The sequence below is a fragment of the Protopterus annectens genome, chromosome 10.part0 (assembly GCF_019279795.1).
Source record: "Protopterus annectens isolate FY-2018-M chromosome 10.part0, PAN1.0, whole genome shotgun sequence".
Taxonomy (NCBI): Eukaryota; Metazoa; Chordata; order Ceratodontiformes; family Protopteridae; genus Protopterus; species Protopterus annectens.
The window spans coordinates 4,233,269-4,258,172 of NC_056744.1; the positions used below are offsets into that span (position 1 = coordinate 4,233,269).

At 44.8% G+C, this 24,904-nt stretch overlaps 1 protein-coding gene across 1 annotated transcript in view; it reads left to right on the forward strand.

Annotated features, from left to right (window-relative positions):
- MBTD1 (mbt domain containing 1) overlaps positions 1-24,904 on the forward strand; it is a gene marked incomplete in the record, with an annotated part of 2,241,711 nt that overhangs the window by 87,666 nt on the left and 2,129,141 nt on the right.

Here is a 24,904-nt window from a genome sequence, read left to right on the forward strand (position 1 = left end):
TATTTATAGGTGGGAACTGGAAATTTGCTTGCAATGATGTAGCTGTTTCTGGTGGACGTGAAGGGAAAATGGAACATTAGAATTTATTTCTGAAGAAACAAATGAAAATGTGATATGGAAGATGCAAATTCTTTAGTAGGAACTCTTGAATTTATTTATATATATATATATATATATATATATATCCACACAACATAACAACCCACCACACCACAAACACCACATCGCTTCACATAACCCAAACTTAATACAACACACACAAACACACATGACAACTATTCTGACAAACACATCACGAAACCACACAAAACACACCACCAACACATACACCAAAGGCACAACCCCCGTCACAACCCACAGCAGCCCACAAAAGCACAAGCCTCACACCTACCCCACTACAACTCCTAACTCGTCACTGCTGTAACCCCGCCTCCCTCTACCGCTATAAAACAACCAACCTGTAAACTCGCCCCTAACTCCTAACTCAACTAACACACCTAACACACCAAGCTCCTCCCCTCCCTCACTTACCACTGCCTAACCCCGCCTTTACTAACTTGGCTCCCTAACCCCTAACCCCCACTCCCTACAGACACCCAATCTCCAATCACACTTACCTGCCTACTTTGCGTCCGTCACTACACGCATACTCACACAGCCTTTCCCCCATATATATATATATATATATATATAAAATGTGTGTGTATATATGTATGTGTATAAGAAAAGCTTGACAAATATAAATCATTCAGTTTGAGTATAAAGTCTATTATAGTTTTGCTGACTTAACTTTAAAACACTGGATATTAGAAAATTTGATCTTTAAACCAGAGTGCTGTGTCAAGATGTTCATCGTGTTACACCGCTGCAGTCATTACACTTCAGTTATCCTGCCGTCAGGCAGTTCCCCAGTTGGCCTGAGTTCCAAAGTCTTGGTCCGGCGTCTGTTGCTGTCGCCTCCTCCCTAACGTCAGTGCGACAGGGGTATATAAGATGCAGCCAACGCCATTTTCTTTAGTCTTTCTTGCCGCGCGGTGCCCGAAGCAAAAGCAGTTCGCAAGTGCCGGTCGGCCGACTCCTGAGATTTTCATTCCGAATCCAGAACCGAAGTCTTCTACAAAGCTAAGTACCCCGTTAGGCAAACCTTTTCTTGCCTCAGACCGATGTCAGTAAAAGTTAATAACTGTATTTCTTGTGGGAAGCAAATACCTCATAAGGATTTCCATTCCTATTGTATCCTGTGCCTAAGCCCAGACCACGACGTCACTGGTTGTTGGTTGTGTGTGTGTGTGTGTGTGTGTGTGTGTGTGTGTGTGTGTGTGTGTGTGTGTGTGTGTGTGTGTGTGTTGTGTGTGTTACAAGCGCACTATTAAACGTCGGTTTGATTTTGCCCAACATTATTTTGGCAGAAAATTCAATTACACCATGCCGTCGGAACTTCCGACGATAGAAATACATAAAAATCGCAAAGACAAGGACAGGCATCCGAGGCCCAAAACTGAAGATAAGGCCTCTTCTAGGCCAGTCGCCAGTTCTCCGGTTTTCAGCGAGGCGCCTTTGCAGCCCTTGACGACCGCTTCTGCAGAACCACAGGCCGCCTCCGACTCCCACGTGGAGCTGGCTGAGCCTTCGGGCGCAAGTTTTTCAGCCTACCAAAACTAACCCTTCAGAGGGAACCGAAGTGAAGTAGCTGAGCAATCCACAGCTTCAGAGGGTGTTTTCAGACCTACTCAGTTAAGCATTAAACCCTCTGCTAAGTCTAAGCCTCCCTTAAAAAGAAAGAAAAAAATTCAGCATTTTCCAGGACAGGCCTCCATGCCCAAGAAACAAATGCTCAAAATGGCCGAAGACCTAATCACTCTGATCGGTGGTCCCACCCCCCACCTGATAAAAGGCCCAGACAGGATGCAGACTACGAATCCTCCGACCAGGTGTCCATTTCCTCAGATTCATCCTCAGACCTAGGATATTCTTTACCCCCTTATGAGGATTTTGATGCTGAGGAATCAATTCCATCAGCCTCTCCACCTGAGGACTACTCCTTTGAGGAAACCTTACATACCATGCGGGAGCATTTCCATTGGGAAGGCCAGGATTACTCAGAATCCAAGAAAAGGTTCAGAGACTTCCTTTATTATCTCAACACAGACCCCTTGCTATTCCGCCAGTGTTAGATATTGTGGATGATGTGTATACTGAATCCAGCTTAAATCCTGACTCCTTACCTCCAGCCCCAGTTAAGCCTGATAGATATTACAGAGTCCCTGACTCACACAAATTCCTGTATAAAAGTCCTGTTGCTGACCCTGAAACTATTTCTCAAGGACCCAAAGGGATTAAGGCCTCATCAGCAAAAAACCCAGTTCCCTCTGACAGAGATTCCAGAGTATTAGACAGATGGGGAAAGAAAGTATACACGTTTGCAACTTAAGCAATGAGAGCCTTAAATTGCCAGTTTCACATGCTAAAATATCAGCAGTTTTTGAGGACTCAGTTGAAACAAAAAAATGCTTCCAGATTCAGATCCTCATAATTTTAAAGAAATGCAGGATTTATTGCATGCAGCTGAACAAGTGGGAAAAATACTTTGCAATGTGGTTTTGATTCTTTAGAGGCCTCGGGTAGAGCAGCAGTTACAGGCTCAGTCATTAGAAGGCATGCTTGGTTAAAAGAACATACCTTACCAGGTCATGTTAAAGCAAAATTATTGGATGCACCTTTGCAGCGGGATGTGTTATTTGGAGTTAAGGAAGAAGAGGTATTAAAGAAGATGGAGAATAAGGCAAAGTCTATGCAAACAGTGAAGGATTTCTTTCAGGTTCAGCCTCCTCGATTTAGCAGAAATTGGCCAACAAAGAATTGGTCCTTTTCCAGTTACAGACAGACCTCAAAGGGGCAGATACAGATATCCAAGAGGTAGAGGTCAACCACAAGGTCCTTAAAGGCCTCGACAATGGGGTGCACCAGGCCAGAAAGAAGGGGAAGACAGGCCCCAACCATACAAAAAGCAGCCTCAATGACTTCCCACTACAGCTGCCAAACAGCCCCCTTAGGAGGAAAACTGGCACTTTTCTATCACAATTGGCATTGGTCTAAAAGCAAGACCACCCCTAAGAAACCAGTCTCTAGTCGCCATCTTACTCTTCCTCCACCGCCTCAGACGCAGTTACTACAAATGGTGGATGACCTAATCACTTTAATCAGGGGTAGCCATGCCACTCCTTCTAAAAGAAAAAGGGATACTTCCGCTGAAGTTCACCCAGAGCCGGATTCTGAAATTTCAGACAACCTTGATTCAGATGAGGAACACCAACCTCTCTCATCTCCTTTGAGGATTCTGATGCAGAGGAATCCATTCCTTCTGCCCCCCCCCCCGAGGATCTTTAATTTGGGGAAGCCCTACACACCCTCAGAGGGCATTTACACTGGGAAGCCCAAGATTATCCTCAGTCTAAGAAAAGACTAAGAGAATTTCTAGACCTTCTTCAGCACAGACCCTTGGCCATCCCTCCTATTCTGGACGTGGTTGATGATTTTTTTCAATGGATCTAGCCTCACCCCTGACGCCCTACCCCCTGCTCCTAGAAAACCTGACTGGTATTACAGGGTGTCTCATTCACATAAATTTTTGTTTATAAACCCTGCAGCAAACCCAGAGGTCATCACACAGGGGCCCAAAAGGGCCAAGGCTAGCTCATCAAAAAACCCAATTCCCTCTGACAAGGACTCAAGAGCTCTAGACAGATGGGGTAAGAGTGTGTACACCTCCTCAACTTTAGCTATTAGAGCTCTTAACTGTCAGTTCCATATGCTAAAATATTAACAGCACACCTTGGAACTTATGATACTGTGGTGGTGGTGTTGCGGTAGCGTTGTCGCCTCACAGTAAGATGTCCTGTTCGATTCTCAGCTAGACCATCTTCTGTGTGGAGACATGCGTGAATGGGCGTACCTTTGTTGAAGGTTGTGCATCAGAGCTGGCAACTCGGCATGTAAAAATCTACTGCCAATCATTTAGCAGACCGGTGTTCCGCTGTGGCGACCCCTAACCGGGAAAAGCCGAAAGACGCAACAACAACACCTTGGAGCTTATGAAACAAAAAATTCATCTTTACCTGACACTAATACTTCCAAGAAGTTAGCAGATCTTCTGCACTCTTCTTTTCAAGTAGCTAAACACTCCCTGCACTGTGGATTCTATGCCCTAGAAGCCTCAAGTAGGGCTGCTGTGGCAGGTTCAGTCATTAGGAGGCACGCATGGCTAAAACAGCTACTGCCTGAGCATGTAAAATGTAGACTACTTGATGCACCCCTGGATAATGACCGTATGTTTGGATCAAAAGCAGAGGAAGTCATCAAAAAGATGGAGGATAAAGCTAAATCTATGCAAACAGTAAAAGACTTCCTCCCAGATTCAGCAGAAACTTTCCCTTTAAGCACTGGTCTTTCCCAGCCCCCAGTAGGTTCAAGGGAGGCTCCCAGGGACAGACCAGTTAGACCACAAAACCAAGGCCAGCAAAAAACTAAGCAGTGGCCCTCCACCACTCCCACAGCAGGGAGTTCTAAGTCCACTCACTGCTCTAAGAATGTCCAATGACTCCCATCCCACATCCCATCAAAGGTTAGGAGGAAGGCTATCCCTTTACAAACAAAACTGGCTGTCTGTAAAAAAAAAAAAAAAAAAAGGACCAATAGAGTTTACAAATAATTTTCCAGGGCTACAAATTTACCTTCCAACAAGTCCCAGCCTTATCAGGTTACCCAAATCTACCTCCATGTCGGTGGGCAGAAGTATTAAAACAAGTGCACATATCCATGCCCAAGGGGCAGTGGAGCCTGTACCACAGGAGCAAGCAGTAAAAGGATTTTACTCCAGACTGTTCCTAGAGACAAGGAAAGAAGGCACTTGGCAACCCCTCCTTGACCTGTCCACTCTAAACACCTTCCTAGAGGTCCCACAATTCAAAATGCTAACTCTTATAAAACTTTTACCAGTGTTTGGCAAAAATGCATGGCTAGCCACTCTAGACCTGAAGGATGCCTGTCTTCATATGCCCATAAGGGAGTCTTGCAGAAAATACCTATGCTTCAGAGCAGGTTCACAACACTTTCAATTTTCTGCGCTACCCTTTGGCTTAGATACGGCTCCCAGGGTCTTCACAAAATGCCTGGCCCCATTGAGTTGCCTCCTGCAGACAGCAAAACATCCAGATTTACCCTTATCTGGATGACTTCCTAATACAAGCAGACAACAAAGAGAAGTTACTGCAGGACCTGCTGTTTGTACAAACAACTCTAGCCTCTCTAGGGTTCTCTATCAACAGGAAAAAATCAAACCTAAACCCCTCCAGACAGATCACCTTGTTAGGCACGCTCCTGGACACACCCTCCCAGACAGCCTTCCTCTCACCAGAAAAACAAAGGTTTCTGCCAAATTACTTTCCCAGTTAACTAACTCTCAGAAAAAAACTCACAGCTAGGAAAATTCTACAAGCACTGGGTTACATGTCATCCTGCATTCTAATGATCCCCATGGCCAGGCTGCACATGAGAAAACTCCAGTGGTTCCTAAAGAACCCTTGGTGCCAACACTCTCAACCTATGGAGACCACTGTCCCCCTCATTCCATGCATAAGGAACAAGTTTATTTGGTGGGCAGAGCCCTGCACTCAGAACAGGGGCCTTCCCTTCACCTACCTACCACAAGGCCAGACTATCACCACAGATGCCTAAGACCTAGCTTGGGGTGCTCATTTAGACACCTGGTGCACCCAAGGCTCTTGGTATTTCAGGCACCTTCATTGGCACATCAACCTAAAAGAAATGATGGCAGTTCAGAAGGCTATCATATCTTTTAAAGACCACCTAAAGCCAGGGGTCCTCCTCATAAAAACAAAGTAAGGCAGGAAGGACCAAAAGCCATCCTTATAGCGCCAGATAGGCCCAGACAGCATTGGTATCCATTGCTGCTCAGCCTGACCAAGGAGTCTTGCAGACCCCTGTGTTAACTGCAGACCTCCTGACCCAAGCTAGAGGGGAAATTCTACATCCAAACCTGCGCACACTCAAACTTTCTACATGGTTTATCCCACAGGGACCAGGGATAACCCACAGTTGAGCAAGCAGGTCCTAGACATTATTAAGGAATCCAGAATGCCCAGCACGAGGAAGTCTTACTGACAGAAATGGAAAAGATTCAACTCCTGGTGCCTATCTAAAGGTCACAGCAGCTCCCAGCCGTCCCTTCCACTAGGGGAGATACTTAACAAGGGCCTCTCCTTTTCCTCCTCTAAAATCCATGCCTCAGCCATTTCAGCACAGTTTCATGCTGCACAAGCCCGTCTTCTGTCACCCTTTGATTAAGCAGTTCCTCAGAGGTGTATCTAACATTACGCCCCCTAGAAGGGCACCCACTCCAGCCTGGGACCCGAACTATGTCTTAGAAAAACTAACATTGCCTCCCTTCGAACCAACTGCATCAGCAGACCTAAAACATCTATCCTGGAAGACCGCCTTCCTCTAGTCTATTACTTCAGCTAGGAGGGTGTCAGAACTTCAAGCACTCATGGCCACTGAACCCTTCATTATCTTCCATGCAGACAGGGTGTCTCTCGGGACTAATCCCTCATTCATGCCAAAGGTAGCATCAGATGTGACCTTAAACCAGGCTATTCATCGCCCCACCTTTTATCCAAACCCTCAGAATAAAGGGGAGAGAATTTGGCACACACTGGATGTGCACAGACAGTTGAGATACTACCTGGATAGAACAAAGTCCATTGGGAAGATGAATCAACTGTTGGGCTTCCCCTCTTTTCCTGGGGCAAAGGCAACTATCTCCAAACAGACCATTTTTAAATGGATATCTCATTGCATACAACTCTGCTTCACTTATGGAAAAGCTCTTACTAAATCTGTCGAACACATTCCACTAGGGCAGTCTCTACTTCCACTGCCTTTCTTAGAAGAGTACCCACCAAGGACTTCCTGGAAGCTGCCACGTGGACCTCTGTCCACACCTTCACCAAACACTATCACCTGCCTCTGTTCTCCAGGGCTGGGGCAGGCTTTGCCTCTGCAATTCTGCAAGGCATGCTAGCTCAATCCTAGGAATTTCATACCTCCATTCTCCCCTTCCTCAGCTTTGGGAATCCTCCCACAAGTGATGACTGCAGCAGTGAAACACAAAGAACATTGGACATTTCTGTACACTTAACATAAATTTATATGTACGAGTGTTTTCACTGTTGCAGTCCTATTTTCCCTTCCAACTTCCCCCTTAATCTTATCCTTTTTGGAGATTAACTGTCATTCTTGTGGCCTTGTACCTCCACAGCCTCTTTAAACATTTCCTTCAAGGGGGCTCCTACAGGTTAGGGCAAAAAAAACTGATGTAATGGCGCCAGCTGCTCTCCTTTATACCACTGACGACCTGACGTCAGTCCACAGGTGACAGCAGCCAGCGCAGGGGAAAAGCTTTACTCTGGTATTTGGGCCGACCAAGGGCTACCCAGCAGGGATAACCCACAAGTGATGACTGCAACAGTGAATACACTCTATGGTAAGTGTACACAACTGTACTTTGCTTGCAGACCTTCACTGTTGTAGTCTGGCACTTTACATTATTTTCTTTTTCTGTTTGTGGGTTGGAGTATGCAAACTTCTTCTCAAACTAGGCTCTGTTACACTAGTTCATCCATGTACCTTTGGTACATTAATATTACATCAGAAGTTAAAATAATGTATACATTAGGTTGAAAAGGGAATATCTGACATTGTCGATCTGACTCTGCTGTTGCAAAAGCTCCTGGCAGTTTAGAACTATCAAGCTTCTCCCTTACCTTGAATGCACCAACCCCAGTTACCTCAGATCTTGTTTGCCGCTTCTAGCGAAACATGCGGCTGCTAGCTTCTTGAGCTTGTAATTAGGCAAGTGAAATTTTGTCTTCCTTTTAGTGTTAATTTTCTAAATTGTTTCTACCCTTTGACCTTTCTGTTTCTCTTGTACTAGAGTACGCTACAATACTATTGTTAATATTGTCTTTCTCCCTTCCCTGTACGCTTGTTGTACCTCTTCACTACCTTTGTTAGGTACCTCTTCTCTTCTTTCTTTTCTTTAGGGGAAAAAATCTTTATAGTTAAAATCTTTAGTTTATATTCCTTTTTGTTAGAGAGTGTTCTTGTCATTGTACTTGTTAGATTATTATTTGTTTAGTAGCTGTCAGAATATCTTCTAAAATGTCGGAAAAAGACAGAAGCCAGATGGGTTTAAAAAGTATGGAAAATGTGGTCAGAAAATACCCTTCTCTGACACTCATTCACACACTTTGCATGTACTATCTCGGATTTGTTCATCTTCAGGAAAACTGTTCGATCTGTCGTGCATTCAACCCAAGGGCACTGGTTGAATGTAGAAACAAATTTAATATTGAAGGGTTTACTTCTGTCCTTCTTTAGCGAGGCTTTATTTGGAACTAGTAAACAAAAATCTAAAAATTTCTTCCACTTGTCTGAGCACTTCCACTGCTTCTAAGTCCTTGGAGAAGTCTTTGAAAAGGTCTCTTATGGATACATCTGTTCCCTCAGATTCTAATAAGAAAAGACCAAAATCTATGGATCCAACTTCATTCTCTGATCTGAGACATGTAAAGAAACCATCCTCAGATCAGACTGTCTCTTTGGATCCTCCAAGCCTAAAAATTAAACTTGCATCGGATCAGATCCCCTCAGATCTGACACATAGATCTTTGGATGCTGTAATTAAAATATTCCACCTCAAGTCTATCCATTTCCTTCCTGAGTTCCTTCCCTCTTCTTAGAGAGGCCAAAATCTCCATCAGGATTGTCATTCATTCTTCCAGAAGACAATGTGGAGAAGTGAGAAAAATCCTCTTGGAGTGAGAAAAATCCTCTTGGCACAGAGCCAGTTAGTGTCCACTCACTGCTCCTACCCCTTTGGGTTAGGAGATCTGTACTTGTAAAATACTCCACCTTTGCCTATTCTTCTGACTCCTTTCAAGGTATTGGAGCCCTTGGAACTGAGTTGCCTTGACTCGTTTGCTTCAGATCCAAGAATTCCTTTACTCTCACATCCGAGTCTTGCTCTGAGCTCCTTGGTTCATTCTGATCTGGAGAGCTCTCGGAGCCGATTTTTGCCCTGTCTGGTCTGAGGTGCTTCATTCAACTCCAAGGATCTCAGAGCCATCTTTACATCTCAGAACTTTGGCAGTGGTTAGTTTGGCTCCAGCTTCAGCCTCGGGTGGACTGTCCTCGGGACGAGGAGGGACTGTGGATCTGAGAATGGCTGTCTCAAATCAGGGGTTCTATCCCTCACCGGGTGGTCTGCCTTTTTGCGGTCATGGAGAGAGCCTGGTCTGCCCTCCCTGCCTCGGATGGTGCCTACCCCCTCAGATCCTGTGTCTACATCTGTTCCATCTCTGCATCTGGAGTCTCAACTATCCTCTCCACAGGGACAGCTGGTACTGAAACCCCAGGATTTCCCATCAGGGTATCCCCACTTCTTCTGACACCTCCCTGGAGTTATCCCACTGAGGAGGTCCCTAAGAGGAGACCATGCAAGAGGAAGCATTTAGATTGCCCTGAATTTATCACCAAAGATACAGATTTTGATGAGGGTGTAGGGTCCCCACGGTCACCATCTGATGATGTCTCATTCAGAGCCATCTTGGAGATTGTAGCACAGAGAGGTGGCTGGAAGTCTTACAACCCATTGTCAGCAGAATCTGTACTCCTGTAAGCATTTTATACCAGCACATCTGCCTCCTGGGTAACTCCACCCGCCAATGGGCTCATTAACTTGATCTTGCTGTGACCATGGCAGGATCCAAACACCAGGAAAATGGATAAGATTAATGGTAGCTCCAGAAGATAAGCAGTTTTGGTCCAAGGCTGTGCCTGTTGATGCCATGGTCGTGGTGGTGGCAACTAAGAAGGAACTTGCAAAGGAAAGTTTCTCTGTTCATCCACCAACAAGGAGTCTCAGTCAATGGACAGATTCGGTAAGCGTGTCTATGCTTCAGCGACCTTTGCATTAAGGTCACTGATTATTTAGCACATTTCACAAGACTGCAGAAGGACCTGATTAAGGAACTCTGATACCCTCTCGGGACCAGTTTTGAAGAGGTGAAAGCACCTGTCACATCTCAGTTGGCTACCCTGCAATCAGTATCCAACTCCTGTATGAGGCTCATTTCTTATGTAATAGAAGGAACCTCTAGAGCAGCAGGTTCAGGCGTTGTCATCAGGAGACACGCCTGGATGCACTTACGTAATCCTGCATGGCCTTTTAAGTCTTTGTTCATCAGTTCACTTTGATGGAATGTCTATTTGTCCCCAAGGTTAGAGATACTTTGTGCAGGTGTGAGACAATAAGATTATATAATACCATTTTCCCTTTATCCTCCTAGTTCAAAAAAATTCTCTGATGATCCATCCAGTCAGAGGGAACAAGCAGCAGTTCAAATTCAAAAGCTGCTAGGAAAAAGAGTCATCCAAAATGTCCCCCCAGACCATACAGCATCTTGAACTTACTCAAGGTTCTTTTTAGTGCCAAAGAAACCAGGACTGGACACCAATGCTGAATCTCGGCATCTTGAGCAAATCCATTCGAAAGACCAAGTTTTAGATGATCATGGTTCAGTTCATTCTTCCATTTTTGGAAAAGGATGTTTGAATGTGCTCAGTAGATCTTCAGGATGTTCATTACACTACTGCAGTCATTACACTTGGGTTATCCTGCCATCAGGCGGTCCCGCAGTCGGCTAGAGTTCCAAAGTCTTGGTCCGGTGTCGGTTGCTGTCTCTTCTTCCCTGGACATCAGTGCGCCAGGGATATATAAGATGCATCCGACCCAATTTTCTTCAGTCTTTCTTACCGCGTGGTGCCCAAAGAAAAAGCAGTTCGCAAGTGCCGGTCGGCCGACTCCTGAGATTTTCGAAGTCGAATTTCAGATCCGAAGTCTTCAATAAAGCTAAGTACCCCGTTGGGGAAACTTTTTTCTTGCCTCCGACCGATGTCAGAAAAAGTTAATAATTGTATTTCTTGTGGGAAGCAAATACCACATAAGGACTTCCTCTTACTATATTCCATGCCTAGGCCCTGATCACGACGTCACTAGTTGTCGGTTTTGTGCTAGATTTGACAAACGCACTATAAAACGACGTTTTGATTTTGCTTTGCACTACTTTGGCCAAAGGTTCAATTATACTATGCCGTCGGATCAACCGACGACCGCAATTCTAAAAAAAACACAAAGACAAGGATAAAGACAGGCATCCAAGGTCCAAAACCGACGAAGAAGCCTCTTCTAGCGGTTCTCAGTGAGGTGCCTTCGCAGCCCCTGACACTTGCTACCTCAGAGCCACAGGCCGCCTCCGACTCCCAAGTGGAGACAACTAGGCCTCTAGAAATTCAAGGTATTGGGCCTACGGAAACTAATCCCTCATGGGACCTGGAGCCGCTGAGCAGGCATCGGCTTCTGAGGGTGTTTTCAGACCTTCACAACTTACCATTAAAGCAACAGCCAAGACAAAAACACCATTAAAGACAAAGAAGCAAGTACAGCATTCTCCTGGACAGTCCTCCATGCCTAAGAAACAGATGCTTAAAATGGCCGAAGACCTCATTACTCTAATCAGGGGTTCCCCACCCCCCTTCTGAGAAAAGGCCTAGGCAAGATACCGACTATGATTCCTCTGATCAGGTTTCCATTTCCTCTGATTCCTCTTCAGACCAGGGATACTCTCTACCCCCCTATGATGACTCTGATGCTGAAGAATCTATCCTTTCAGCCTCTCCTCCTGAGGATTATTCTTTTGGGGAAACTTTGCATACCATGAGGGAGCATTTCCATTGGGAAGGTCAGGATTATTCAGAATCCAAGAAAAGGCTCAGGGACTTCCCTTTTATTGCCTCAGCACAGGCCCCTGGCTATTCCACCTGTGTTAGATAGTGTGGATGATGTCTTCTCTGAATCCAGCTTATCTCCTGATTCTTTGCCCCCTGCACCAGCCAAGCCAGATAGGTATTATAGAGTCCCTGACTCTCACAAGTTCCTCTATAAGAACCCTTCTGCTGATCCAGAAACTATTTCCCAGGATCCCAAAGGGGTTAAGGCTTCCATTGCAAAAAATCCAGTCCCCTCGGACAGAGATTCTAGAGCACTGGATAGATGAGGGAAGAAAGTATACACTTCTGCAACTTTAGTAGTAAGGGCTTTAAATTGCCAGTTTCACATGCTTAAGTACCAACAATATTTAATGGCTCAGTTAAAACAGAAAATGCTTACAAGCTCGGAAGCTCCTGACTATAAAGAAATGCAGGATTTATTGCATGCAGTTGAACAGGTGGGAAAACATACTCTGCAATGTGGATTTGATTCTTTAGAGGCCTCTTGTATAGCCGCCGTTACAGGTTCTGTGATTCGAAGACATGCTTGGTTAAAAGAACAGAGTTTACCTGATAATGTTAAGGCAAAATTATTGGATGCTCCTTTACAGCATGATACCTTGTTTGGTGTTAAGGCAGAAGAGGTGTTAAAGAAAATGGAGGATAAAGCTAAATCTATGCAAACAATCAAAGATTTCTTACAGGTACGGCCACCTCGATTTAGCAGAAATTGGCCTACAAAAAATTGGTCCTTTCCAGTGTCAGACAGGCCACAGAGAGACAGATACAGATGCCCAAGAGGCAGATCTCAACCCCAAGGTCCTAACAGACAACGACAGTGAGGTACCTCAACCCCAAAAGGAGGTGAGGACAAGTCTCAACCTTACAGGAAACAGTCCCAGTGACTTCCCGCTTCGTACACCAAGCACTTCCCTTTTGGCAGCCCCCTTAGGGGGAAAACTAGCACTTTTTTATCAAAATTGGCAAACAATCACCCAAGACAAATGGGTTCTGGATATTGTGTCTCAAGGTTACAGGTTCCACTTTCACACTTTACCAAGGCTAAAAGGAATGCCAAACCTGCCACAAAATCAATGGGCAGAGGCTCAAAAACAAATTTCAGCCCTCATGGACATGAGAGCTATTCAAAATGTACCACAGCAGGAACAAGGACAAGGATTTTACTCAAGACTCTTCCTGGTCCCCAGAAAGGACAAAGCCTGGAGACCCATACTAGACCTTTCAACTCTAAATAACTTACCTGGATGTTCCGAAATTCAAAATGTTGGCACTACAGCAGCTTCTTCCCATGTTGGGCAAGAAGGCTTGACTTGTTACTCAATATTTTCAGTTACTGGCAAAAAAGTCCCATCTCCCTGCAAGAAAAATTCTGCAGGCCCTGGGATTCATGGCATCCTGCATACTACTAATTCCATATGCCAGACTGCATATGAGGAAATTACAATGGTACCTAAAAAGTGTTTGGACTCGACACTCTCACAGTTTAGAAGCAGTAATACCAATAATTCCCTACCTACAACAGGAGTTTCGATGGTGGGCACAGGCATGTCACCTCAACAAGGGTCAGCCTTTCACTCTACCCACAGCCAGGCAGACTCTAACAACGGATGCCTTGGACTACACGTGGGGAGCACCCATGGCAGGAAAATGTATTCAGGGCAAGTGGACCACAGACCAAATGCATCTACACATCAATCAAAAAGAGATGTTGGCTTTTCAAAATGCCTTAACAGCTTTCAAGGACCTTCTGCATCCAGGACAGTTATTATAGACAGACAGCATCACAGTAATGTGGTACATAAACAAGCAAGGGGGCACTCATTCTTATCCCCTATGCAGGCAAGCCATGACCTTGTGGAACACAGCTCTAACTTTTATCAAGTTCATCTGTAAGCACAATTCCTGCCAGGAAAGAAAAATACTCCGGCAGACGATCTAAGCAGAAATATCATGGACCCTCACGAATGGAAATTGAATCCACAAATCTTCAGCATGGTAATGCAAAAATGGGGATGTCCAGACATAGATCTTTTTGCCTCCCCACTGAATTTCCAACTACAAAAATTCTGCACAAGGAGTTACCACACACAAGCATGGAAAGTGGATGCTCTCTCGTTCAGCTGGAAAAGCCTAAAAGTCTATGCCTTACCACCACTACCTCTCTTTTCAAAGGTACTCCTAAAAGCCAGACAAGAAAAACCACAGATGATCCTGATTGCTCCAGACTGGCCAAGCCAGCAGTGGTACCCAATCTTAAATAACTTAGCTGAAGGCCCACCATGGATTTTGCCTCAAATTTCACACCTTCTGACTCAACAAAACAGTCAGATCCTACACAGTCAGCTCAAAACCCTTAACCTGGCTACATGGCAGATTCATTAGTCAAACAGGCAACACCTCTCTCTAAAGCTGTTATGGATGTCATTTTGGAGGCCAGGAGGCCAAGCACCAGGAAATCTTACTCAGAAAAATCAAAGCCTTGATCCTCTTGTCCCAAACATTCCTCAGATATTACAATACTTAACTGAGATGCTGGACAAAGGCCTATCCTTCTCATCAATTAAGATCCACGCCTCTGCCATTTCAGCACATTACAACACGGATCCCTCCTTTATTCTCTCATCCCTTGCTAAAGCAGTACCTCAGAGGGGCTAAAAACATAAGACCGCCCCGGGAGCACCAACACCAACTTGGGACCTCAATTTTGTTTTGGAAAAACTAACCCTGCCACCTTTTGAGCCAGCCAATACAGCCGATCTAAAATTTTTATCATGGAAAACCGCTCTGCTCCTGGCAGTAACTTCAGCACAAAGAGTCTCAGAGCTACAGTCATTAATGGCAGTGGAACCTTTTATAATTTTTCACCAGGACAGGGTTTCTTTAAGGACAAACCCTACCTTTATGCCAAAGGTGGTATCTAGTGTGGCTCTTAACCAAACCATCCATTTGCCAACTTTTTATCCAAACCCCCAGAATAAAGGGGAGAAACTTCTGCACTCTTTGGACATACACAGGCAGCTACGCTTCTACTTGGACAAAACAAAAGCTATCAGGAAAACTGAGTAACTGTTTGTAGCATATGCTGCAGGATCACAGGGCAAGGCTGTCTCAAAGCAGACTATCTCCAAATGGATAGGACACTGTATTCGCTACTGCTACACACAGCATGGGAAATCAGTCCCTAATAACATTAGGGCACATTCTACCAGAGCAACAGCCATTTCAACAGCCTTTCTCAGAGGAGTACCAACCAAGGAAATTTTGGAGGCTGCAACTTGGAGTTCAGTGCACACCTTTACCAAGCATTACCACTTGCCTCTCTACTCTAAATCCAGAGCAGGATTTGCCACTGCAGTTCTGCAGGGCCTCATAGCCAATCCTAACTCATTATAGACCAGCCATCCAACCTTAACTTTGGGATTCTACCCACATATAATGACTGCAGTAGTGTAACACGATGAACATAGTACAGTATTGTACCTACCATAAATGTACGTGTTAGAGTGATGTCCTTCAAGAATGCAACTGCAGTCATAACATATGGGTTGTCCTGCCTCAGGCAGCCCTCGGTCGGCCGAATTCCAAAGTCTGGGTCCGGTGTCGGCTGGTGTCGCCTCCTCTCCGACGTCACAATGGCTGGAGTATAAAGGCATCGGCCGACGCCATCTTCTTCAGTCTTTCTTGCCGCGCGGTGCCCGAAGCAGAAGCAGTTCGCAAGTGCCGGTCGGTCAGCTCCTGTGTTTTCAGTACCGAAGTCATCTAACAGCTAAGTACCCTGTTGGGGAACATTTTTTCTTGCCTCACCCGATGTCAGAACAAATTGAGAAAGTTAATAATTGTTTGTCTTGTGGTAAACAAATACCTCATAAGGACTTCCATTCTTACTGTCTTCCTTGCCTGGGCCCAGACCACGACGTCTCGGCCTGTGCTGCCTGTGCTCGCTTTAATAAGCGCACTCTTAGGCGCCGGGCAGAATTTGCTGAAGACTTTTTGGCGAATCCTTCGCATATACCATGCCATCGGATCTACCGACAGCTCAATCTTCCAAAAAACGGAAGGACCGGGACTGGCATCCTCGTCCCGCGTCCTCTACCGATACTACTCCTAGACCCGCCGCTACTGCTTCGGTCCCTGTGGAAGCGGTAATTCAGCCGCTCCAGGCCGATGACACAGCGTTAACTAGTCCTTCGGTCCCGGAGACCTCTCTGGTGCCGGTTGTTGATTTTCCTCCGGATACCGAAGTTCTTGATTTACCCGACACCATTCCGGTGGACAAGGTCACTCCTGCACGTGGGGCTGCTAGGCCTCCTGTATCTATGTCCATCAAGGCCTTTGCACGTGCTAAGGCCGCCAGCCAGGCCAAGGCCCATCCTAAACCTGCTGTCCAGGCCCCCTCTTCTGATAAGCAGATTATGTCTCTTGCTGCAGACCTTATTTCCCTTATCAGGGGGTTTCAGCCTCACCCAGACAGAGGTTCTCAGCCTCCTGCAGAGAAAAGGCCTAGAACTGAGCAGACTGAAAACCTCTCTTCAGATGAGGCCTCTGGGGATTCTGAGCATTCAGGTACTAAAGAAGAATCCTTTCAGGCCTATGAGGACTCTGATGCTGAGGAATCAATTCCCTCTGCCTCTCCTCCAGAGGATTTCTCTTTTGGTGAAGTCCTGCACTCAATGAGGGAACATTTCCAGTGGCAGGGTCAGGAATTCTCTGATTCCAGGAAAAGGCTCCGTACCTTCCTAAAGCTTCCCCACCACAGACCTTTAGCTATTCCTCCTGTGATGGATGTTTTGGATGATGTTTTCTCCAATTCCAGTGCTAACCCTGACTCTCTCTCCCCCCTGCTCCTGTCAAGCCAGACAGATATTACAGAGTCCCTGACACTCACAGACATCTCTTTAAGGCCCACACCGTGGATTTAGAAACTATTTCACAGGGTCCCAAGGGAGTGGCTACCTCCACTGCCAAGAATCCTTTGCCAGCGGATAGGGAAGCTAGGTCTATGGAGAGATGGGGTAAAAAAGTTTATACCTCTACCACCCCAGCCATGAGGTCACTTAATTGCCTTTTTCATATGTTTCAGTACCAGGATTTTTTACTGGATGATTTACAGAAAAAGTTAGCCTCTCCTGAGCCTATTGCTAGAAAGGCATTGCAGGATCACATACATAACACTCAGCAGGTTAACAATCATTTTCTTCAGTGTGGTTATGATGCATTGGAGGCTTCATGTAGGGCAGCCATGACTGGGGCTGTGATACGTAGACATGCTTGGCTAAAAGATCAGCCACTGCCAGACCATGTCAAAGTAAAGTTACTTGATGCACCTCTGGAGAAACAGAAGCTTTTTGCTGCTAATGCACAAGATGTGTTGAAGTCCATTGAGGAAAAAGCTAAGTCAGTACAGACAGTCAAGGATTTCCTCCAGGTTCAGCCACCCAGATTCAGTAGAAACTGGCCTTCAAAGAATTGGTCCTTCCCAGACTTGGACAAGTTTCAAAGGGGAAAGAACAGGCGTGGCCGAGGCCAATACCGAGGCTCCTACAGGGGCCGCCAATGGCAACCTACAAATCAAAGAAGTGCTGCAGCCAGTCCAGCTGCACCACAAGGACAATCACAATGACTTGACTTTCATACCGCCTACAAGGGCTCAGAGAGAAGCACCCTTGAGCGGAAAATTATCCTTATTCTCAAAAAACTGGCATATTTTATCCAAGGACAACTGGATTCTGGATTTAATAGACAAGGGTTACAGATTCCACTTCCATACTTTACCTACAAGACAAGGCATGCCAAACCTGCCACTCCATCAAGGGGCAGAGGCACTCATTCAAATTTCAAAGCTATTAAGTATAAAAGCAATAGAAAAGGTACCTCCTCAGGAACAAGGCCAGGGATTTTATTCAAGACTGTTCCTTGTTCCAAGAAAGGAAAACAAATGGAGGCCTATACTGGACTTGTCTACTCTAAATACCTTTCTCATTGTGCCAAAGTTCAAAATGCTGACGTTACAGCAACTCCTTCCCATGCTGAGCAAGGGGTCTTGGCTGATCACTCTGGACCTCAAGGAGGCATACCTGCATGTCCCAATCAGACAAAGCTGCAGAAGATACCTCAGATTTCTTGCAGGGACAGAGCATTATCAATTCTCAGCATTGCCGTTTGGCTTATCTACTGCGCCCAGAGTGTTCACGAAATGCCTGGCATCAGTAGTGGCACACTGCAGACTCCAGGGAATTCAAATATACCCCTACATGGACGACTGACTCATACAAGCAGACAACAAACAAACTTTAACAAAAAACTTGGACTATGTCATGCAAATACTACAGTCCTTGGGATACACAGTCAACATTCAGAAATCAAGACTACGGCCATCCCAACAGATTATCTTCCTAGGGGCCAAACTGGACACGCAAACACAAATGGCCTACCTCACAGAGGAAAAACAACAGCAGTTACCAGAGTACTTCAAAGGCTTAGCACAGCTCTCCCAGCTGACTGCAAGGAAACTCCTGCAGGCCCTGGGATTCATGGCATCATGCATTCTTCTGATACCTTTGGCAAGACTTCATATGAGAAAGCTGCAATGGTATTTGAAAAGCTTATGGTCCCAACACAGCCAAAGCCTAGAGGACGTAATCCCACTTATTCCATGTCTGCGAAAAGAATTCTTGTGGTGGGCTCAAGCAAGCAATCAAACAAAGGCATGTCTTTCAACAGACCTCAAGCAGGTCAAATAATTACAACAGACGCCTCAGATCATGGATGGGGCACATGGAGGGCAGATGCGTTCAAGGTCAATGGACACCAAAGGAAAGACATCTGCACATAAACCAAAAAGAGATGTTGGCAGTGATGCATGCAATCGAGAGTTTCAAAAAATCACTGCAACAAGGGCATTTACTAATAAGGACAGACAACACCACTGTCATGTGGTATATAAACAAGCAGGGAGGGACTCATTCATACCCCCTCTGCAGACTAACAATGATTCTCTGGGGAAAAAGCACGGAGTCTGAAGATACAACTGCAATCCCAGTTTGTGCCTGGCAAGGACAATGTACTGGCAGACAAGCTGAGCAGAAATTTCTTGGATCCACACGAATGGATGCTGCATCCCCACATTTTCTCACAAATAACAAAGACATGGGGAAAACCGGACATAGATCTCTTTGTGTCTCACACGAATCATCACCTGGAAAAGTTCTGTACCAGGACCCACCATCCTCTAACCTGGACAACGGATGCTCTCTCCTTCAGCTGGAATTCCCTAAAAATTTATGCATTCCCTCCTCTGCCTTTGTTGACCAAGGTGATCCTGAAGATCAAAGCAGAACATCCAACAGGCATTTTGATAGCTCCAGACTGGCCAAAGCAACACTGGTACCCATTGCTGCTGAGCATAACTCGGACCAAACCGTGGCCTCTGCCCCTATGGTCCCTGCTCCTAACACAACACAACTACAGGACTGTTCACCAAAACCTGAAAACATTACATCTGACAGCCTGGGGGTTACCTTAACTCCTTCCACTTCCAGTCTTTCCAAGGCAGTTCAGGACATCTTATTGGAAGCACGCAGACCTTCCACCAGAAAAACCTATTCAGCCAAGTGGAAGAGATTCAGCATCTGGGCTGCCAACAGGGGTCAGGATACAACAGTACTGAGTATACCTCAGATATTGGAATACTTGGCAGAAATGTTTCACTCTGGACTCTCATATTCTTCCATAAAGATTCATGCCTCAGCAATCTCAGCAAGATACAATTGTGATCCACCAGTGTTCTCACATCCTTTGCTAAGACAGTTCCTAAGAGGAATAAAGAATATCAAGCCTCCCAGAAAACAACCAATTCCTGCATGGGACCTCAATTTTGTATTGGAAAAATTAACTCTTCCTCCCTTTGAGCCAGCAGCAACCTCAGAGATACAATTTCTATCATAGAAAACGTTTTTTCTATTGGCAGTCACATCAGCAAGAAGAGTCTCGGAGATACAGGCACTCATGGCAGTACCTCCTTTCCTCATTTTTCATCAGGACAGAGTCTCTCTAAGAACAAATCCTTCTTTCATGCCAAAGGTAATTTCCAGGGTGTCTCTAAATCAAGCTATTCACCTTCCTACTTTCTTCCCCAATCCTCAAAAGAGAGGGGAAAGACTGCTAGATACCTTGGACATACACAGGCAACTACGCTGCTACTTGGACAGAACTAAGGCCACCAGAAAGTCTGACCAGCTGTTTGTAGCCTATGCTGCTGGAAAACAGGGAAAAGCAATCTCCAAGCAAACAATTTCAAAATGGATTGGACATTGCATCAGATTCTGCTATTCTTACCATGGAAAAAGTGTGCCAGCCAATATTAGGCCACATTCCACCAGAGCTATAGCCACATCCACAGCTTTCCTAAGAGGAGTGGCTACAAAGGACATTCTAGAGGCTGCTACATGGAGCTCCGTGCATACATTTACCAAACACTACAACCTGCCTTTATACTCCAAATCCCGAGCAGGCTTTGCTTCGGCAGTCCTGCAGGGCATTTTAGCTACACCATCCTTTTCTTAGCTCCATCCACCCCCAGTTTGGCTATGGTATTCACCCATATGTTAAGACTGCAGTTGCATTCTTGAAGGACATAGTACAGTTTTGTACCTACCATAAATGTAGATGTCAGATAGATATGCAACTGCAGTCGGATTTTCCCCTCCCTCCTACCCCTCTTATCCTTCTTTATGGGTCCATTCCCCCTATTCCTATTAGCTGGGGGTATCTCCTATGGTGTATCTGTTTATTACTGTTGTGCATGTCTGGAATTGTTTATCCATTCACCAAATTTAGCCTTCCTAGGAGGGCACCTGGCATCTGGGGCAAGAAACACTGAAGAAGATGGCGTCGGCCGATGCCTTTATACTCCAGCCGTTGTGACGTCGGAGAGGAGGCGACACCCGCTGACGCCGGAACCAGACTTTGGAATTCGGCCGACCGAGGGCTGCCTGAGGCAGGACAACCCATATGTTATGACTGCAGTTGCATATCTATCGGACATCTACAATTATGGTAGGTACAAAACTGTACTTTCACACTGCTGCAGTCCAGGTTACCCTCCCTCCATCCCCTCTGTCCTTGCTGGACTTATCTATACCTTTCTATCCTATACAACCTTTGTGGTGTATTTGCTTGTAATTGAAGGTATTGTTTTATATATATGTTTTATTAGCAATAAGTATTGCCTACCTACTTGGGGGCACCTGACATCTGGGGCACGAAAAACTGAAGAAAATGGCATCGGATGCATCTTATATATCCCTGGCGCACTGACGTCAGGGAAGAAGCGACAGCAACTGACGCCGGACTAAGACTGTGGAACTCTGGCCGACTGCGGGACCGCCTGACGGCAGGATAACCCAAGTGTAATGACTGCAGCAGTGTGAACACTCGAACATCTACATTTATTGTAGGTACAAAACTGTACTTGTGTGTACTGTCATATAAAAATGAACAAGCTATTGAGAAGATTCTTAAACTTCTGGTGGAAGTTAGTCATTACCAGTTCAGAGTTCTGCCATTTGTTCTCACCACAGCCCCCAGGGTGTTTACCAAATCCATGGCAGTAGTAGCAGCTCACCTGAGACTGCAGGTATTGCGAGCATTTGCATACTTAAGACGACTGGCTCATATTCTCCCTGACCAGGCATCAGCTCATTTTACCAAGAGAAAGTGATCCAGACAAGTGCTCTACTAGGAATAACCATAAACTATGAAGTCTCATCTAGAACCAGTTCAGACACTAGAATTCATAGGTGCACTACTCGATACAAAATCAACTGTAGCCTTACTTGCCCTCTCTAGAGTTCAGACCGTAAAATCACAATTAGAAAAGATAGTTTGCAAAATCTCAGCCCGCTTGGTCTTTCAGATGTTGGGGGTCAGTGGCCGCAGCAGTAGCATTACTACCCTTAAGCAGATTTCACATGAGAGTTCTCCAGTGGATGCTGGCCTCCCAATGGTCACTACTTCATCTACCTTTATTGGCTCTTATACATATCTAATTGGGATCTAATGCAGTGGATTCAGTCAGAAGAGATTTTTCAAGACCATTTGTTTGTACATTCCCTCTCAGGCCAACGCAGTTGTGACCACAGATGCTTCCCAGCTTGGGAGGGGCATTACCTGAGAAAGACGGTCCAAGGCACATAGTCCCATGAAGAGGCCCTTTTGCATATCGGTGTCCTCAAGTTGAGAGCAGTGCTTCTAATGTTGCAGCCCTTTCAGAATGCTCTCCCTTCAGGAACTATTGCATTTCAAACTGACATGTCAGTAATTTGGTACTTCAACAAACAAGGAGGAACCAGATCTTACCCCTTGTGCCAAGAAGCGCTCAAGGTTTAGCAATGGGTGATCTCTTCCAACCTTTAGCAACGCATATTCTGGGGAAGTCCAGCGTGTTACCATTCAGACTGAGCAGGTACATACTATTACCTCATGAATGGTCCCTCGACAAAAACATAGCAGAACTGATTTTTCAATAGTGGGGCCATCCTTGATGCAATCTCTTTGCATACAAGTGCAGCAGCTACTTTGCCCTAATCCCCCCACAGGGGAAGTCACCGAAGGATGCTCTTTTCCGTGATTGACCCCTCGGTCTATTTTATGCTTATCTCTAAATCCCTTTGATTCCAAAGTTCCTACAGAAAGCTGCCAGGTTGAAAAGCAAAGTCATCCTCATTGCACCCTTTTGGCCATGACAGATTTGGTTTCCCTTCCTATGGCATCATTTAATTCATCAGCCTTGGATTCTGGACCCTGCTCCAGATATGCTGTCTCACCCAACAGGCATGACGCACCCAGACCTCCCCAATCTCAAACTGACTACTTGGTTTCTCCGTTTCCAGTAATAACCAGACAAACTGTGCTCTTGTCTGTTGTCCCACAGATTTTGATATCCTCCCTTAATTCATCTATAAGGAAACTTTATACTAGTAAATGGAAAAAAAATTGTACATTGGACACTTCAAAAATGATGTGGAACCTTTTTCTGCCCTGCTTCATAATCTTGATTTCTTGATGCTCTTCTTTCATCAAGGAGCTTGTTCTTCGACAATTAAAGTTCAGTTGGCAAGCAGTTTCTAATTTACATATTGAATTTGATGGTTCCTGACTTGCTTCTAATAAGCTTTGTAAACCTTTCTAAAAGGCACACTTCTGTTAAGACCCCCATTTAAAGATCCTACTCCACTATTAGATCTAGCTTTGTTACTGCAAGCCTTGATTTACCCACCATTCGAATCGGCACATAACTGTGATCTTAAATTCCTTTATTGGAAAACATTGTTTTTTGGTGGCCATTACGTCAGCCACACGTGTTTCGGAAATTCAAGCCTTATCTGTGAAACCTCCATATTTCATTTTTATTAAAGATGTTTACATTACAAACTACTGCATCCTTTTTGCCCAAGATAGTTTCAGAGTCTAACATTAACCAATCCTTCACTTTATCAGTTTTCTTTCCACATTTTTCAAAGGTAAATATTTGCTACATTCATTGGATAATTCATAGCCAGCTGTGTACCGAACAAAGGACATCAGAACTACAGACCAGTTATTTATTTTCTTTGCTGATATGAATCTGGATAAACCAGTATCCAAAGTTATTCTCGCCATATTGCTTACTGGCTGTATTTTCTTTGTGTACAACAAATTGGATATTCCTTTACCAAAGCATGTTTTTGCTCATTCAACCAGGTCTGTAGCAGCTTCCACAGTTTTTCATTCAAGGACTTCCATGGATGAAGCGTACAGCAGTGACTTGGGCCTCCCCACATACTTTCATCACTCATTACAAAGTGGATTTTGTATCCAGAGGTAGAGCATCATTTGACTCAGTGGTGCTTAGGAATGTCCTGCCTTGAGTCCACCCTGGGATTTAGGTAGTGGGGACTCTGTCCCATCAGTTGAGGACAGACTGAAAATTGACATTAGGTAAAGAAATTATGTACTCACCATAAAGTTCCATCTGTGTTGTCCATTTTCATTCTTCCTCAACTCCCCATCCACCAATCCCCTCCTTATGGTTTTTCTGGAAGAGTGAGTGGAAAGGATTGGCATAATCCAAGGATGGCAAAACTCCAGATATAGCCATGTCTAACCTTTGGATTTTTTCTTTTTATGCCTTTTTGGTATAATAATTTTTTTCTCTGTGGTTTAGCTAGCAAACAAGATCAGAGGTAATTGGGGTTTGTGCATTGTGGGTAAGAGAGAAGCTCAAGAGTTCTAAGTTGCCATGAGCTTTTGCAGTGGCTGAGTCTGATCTGACGGTTCGGATCCAAACCCATCAGCTGAGGAAGAATGAAAATGGACAACACAGATGGAACGTTATGGTGAGTACATAACATCTTTTTTTTTTTAGTGGGATTATTTGCCCTTTCCCATATGTACACTTGCAGTAAAATGTTACTTCATAAAATTGATTATATGTATCCTTGATTTACATTGGGAGTCACCAGGTAAATGCATCCTATAACTGAGGGAAATATCAGGGTTAGTTATTTTGATCAGTTTGGAGATGATACTGTTAGGTACCACAAGTAGTCATTTGGTGTACTAATTTTTAGGATTTTAAACACTGCACCTCTTAATGGTGGTGTGGTATGGAATGAGATTTTAAATAGTACTGTTTTCTCAGACAGAAGTGGCATTTTTTGTTATTTTAAATGTTTCGAGCAAAAAATGTGTGTTTTGTTCTGACAGATGAATGTAGCTCGAGTCCTACGTCTGTTTTCATATTTCTCTCGCATTTTTCTGCAGTGCTTTACTTTTTTGTTCCTACAGTACACGAAAGAAGTGCAGCTTTACCACTTTCTCACGCTATAACTTAGATCAAGTATTTTGATAGTGATAAAATGTTCAAAATTAGGGAGAAATTAACTAAAAAATTATGCTGAAGTATTTTACTGTTTTTATTTTAATTAGAAAAGTGTCT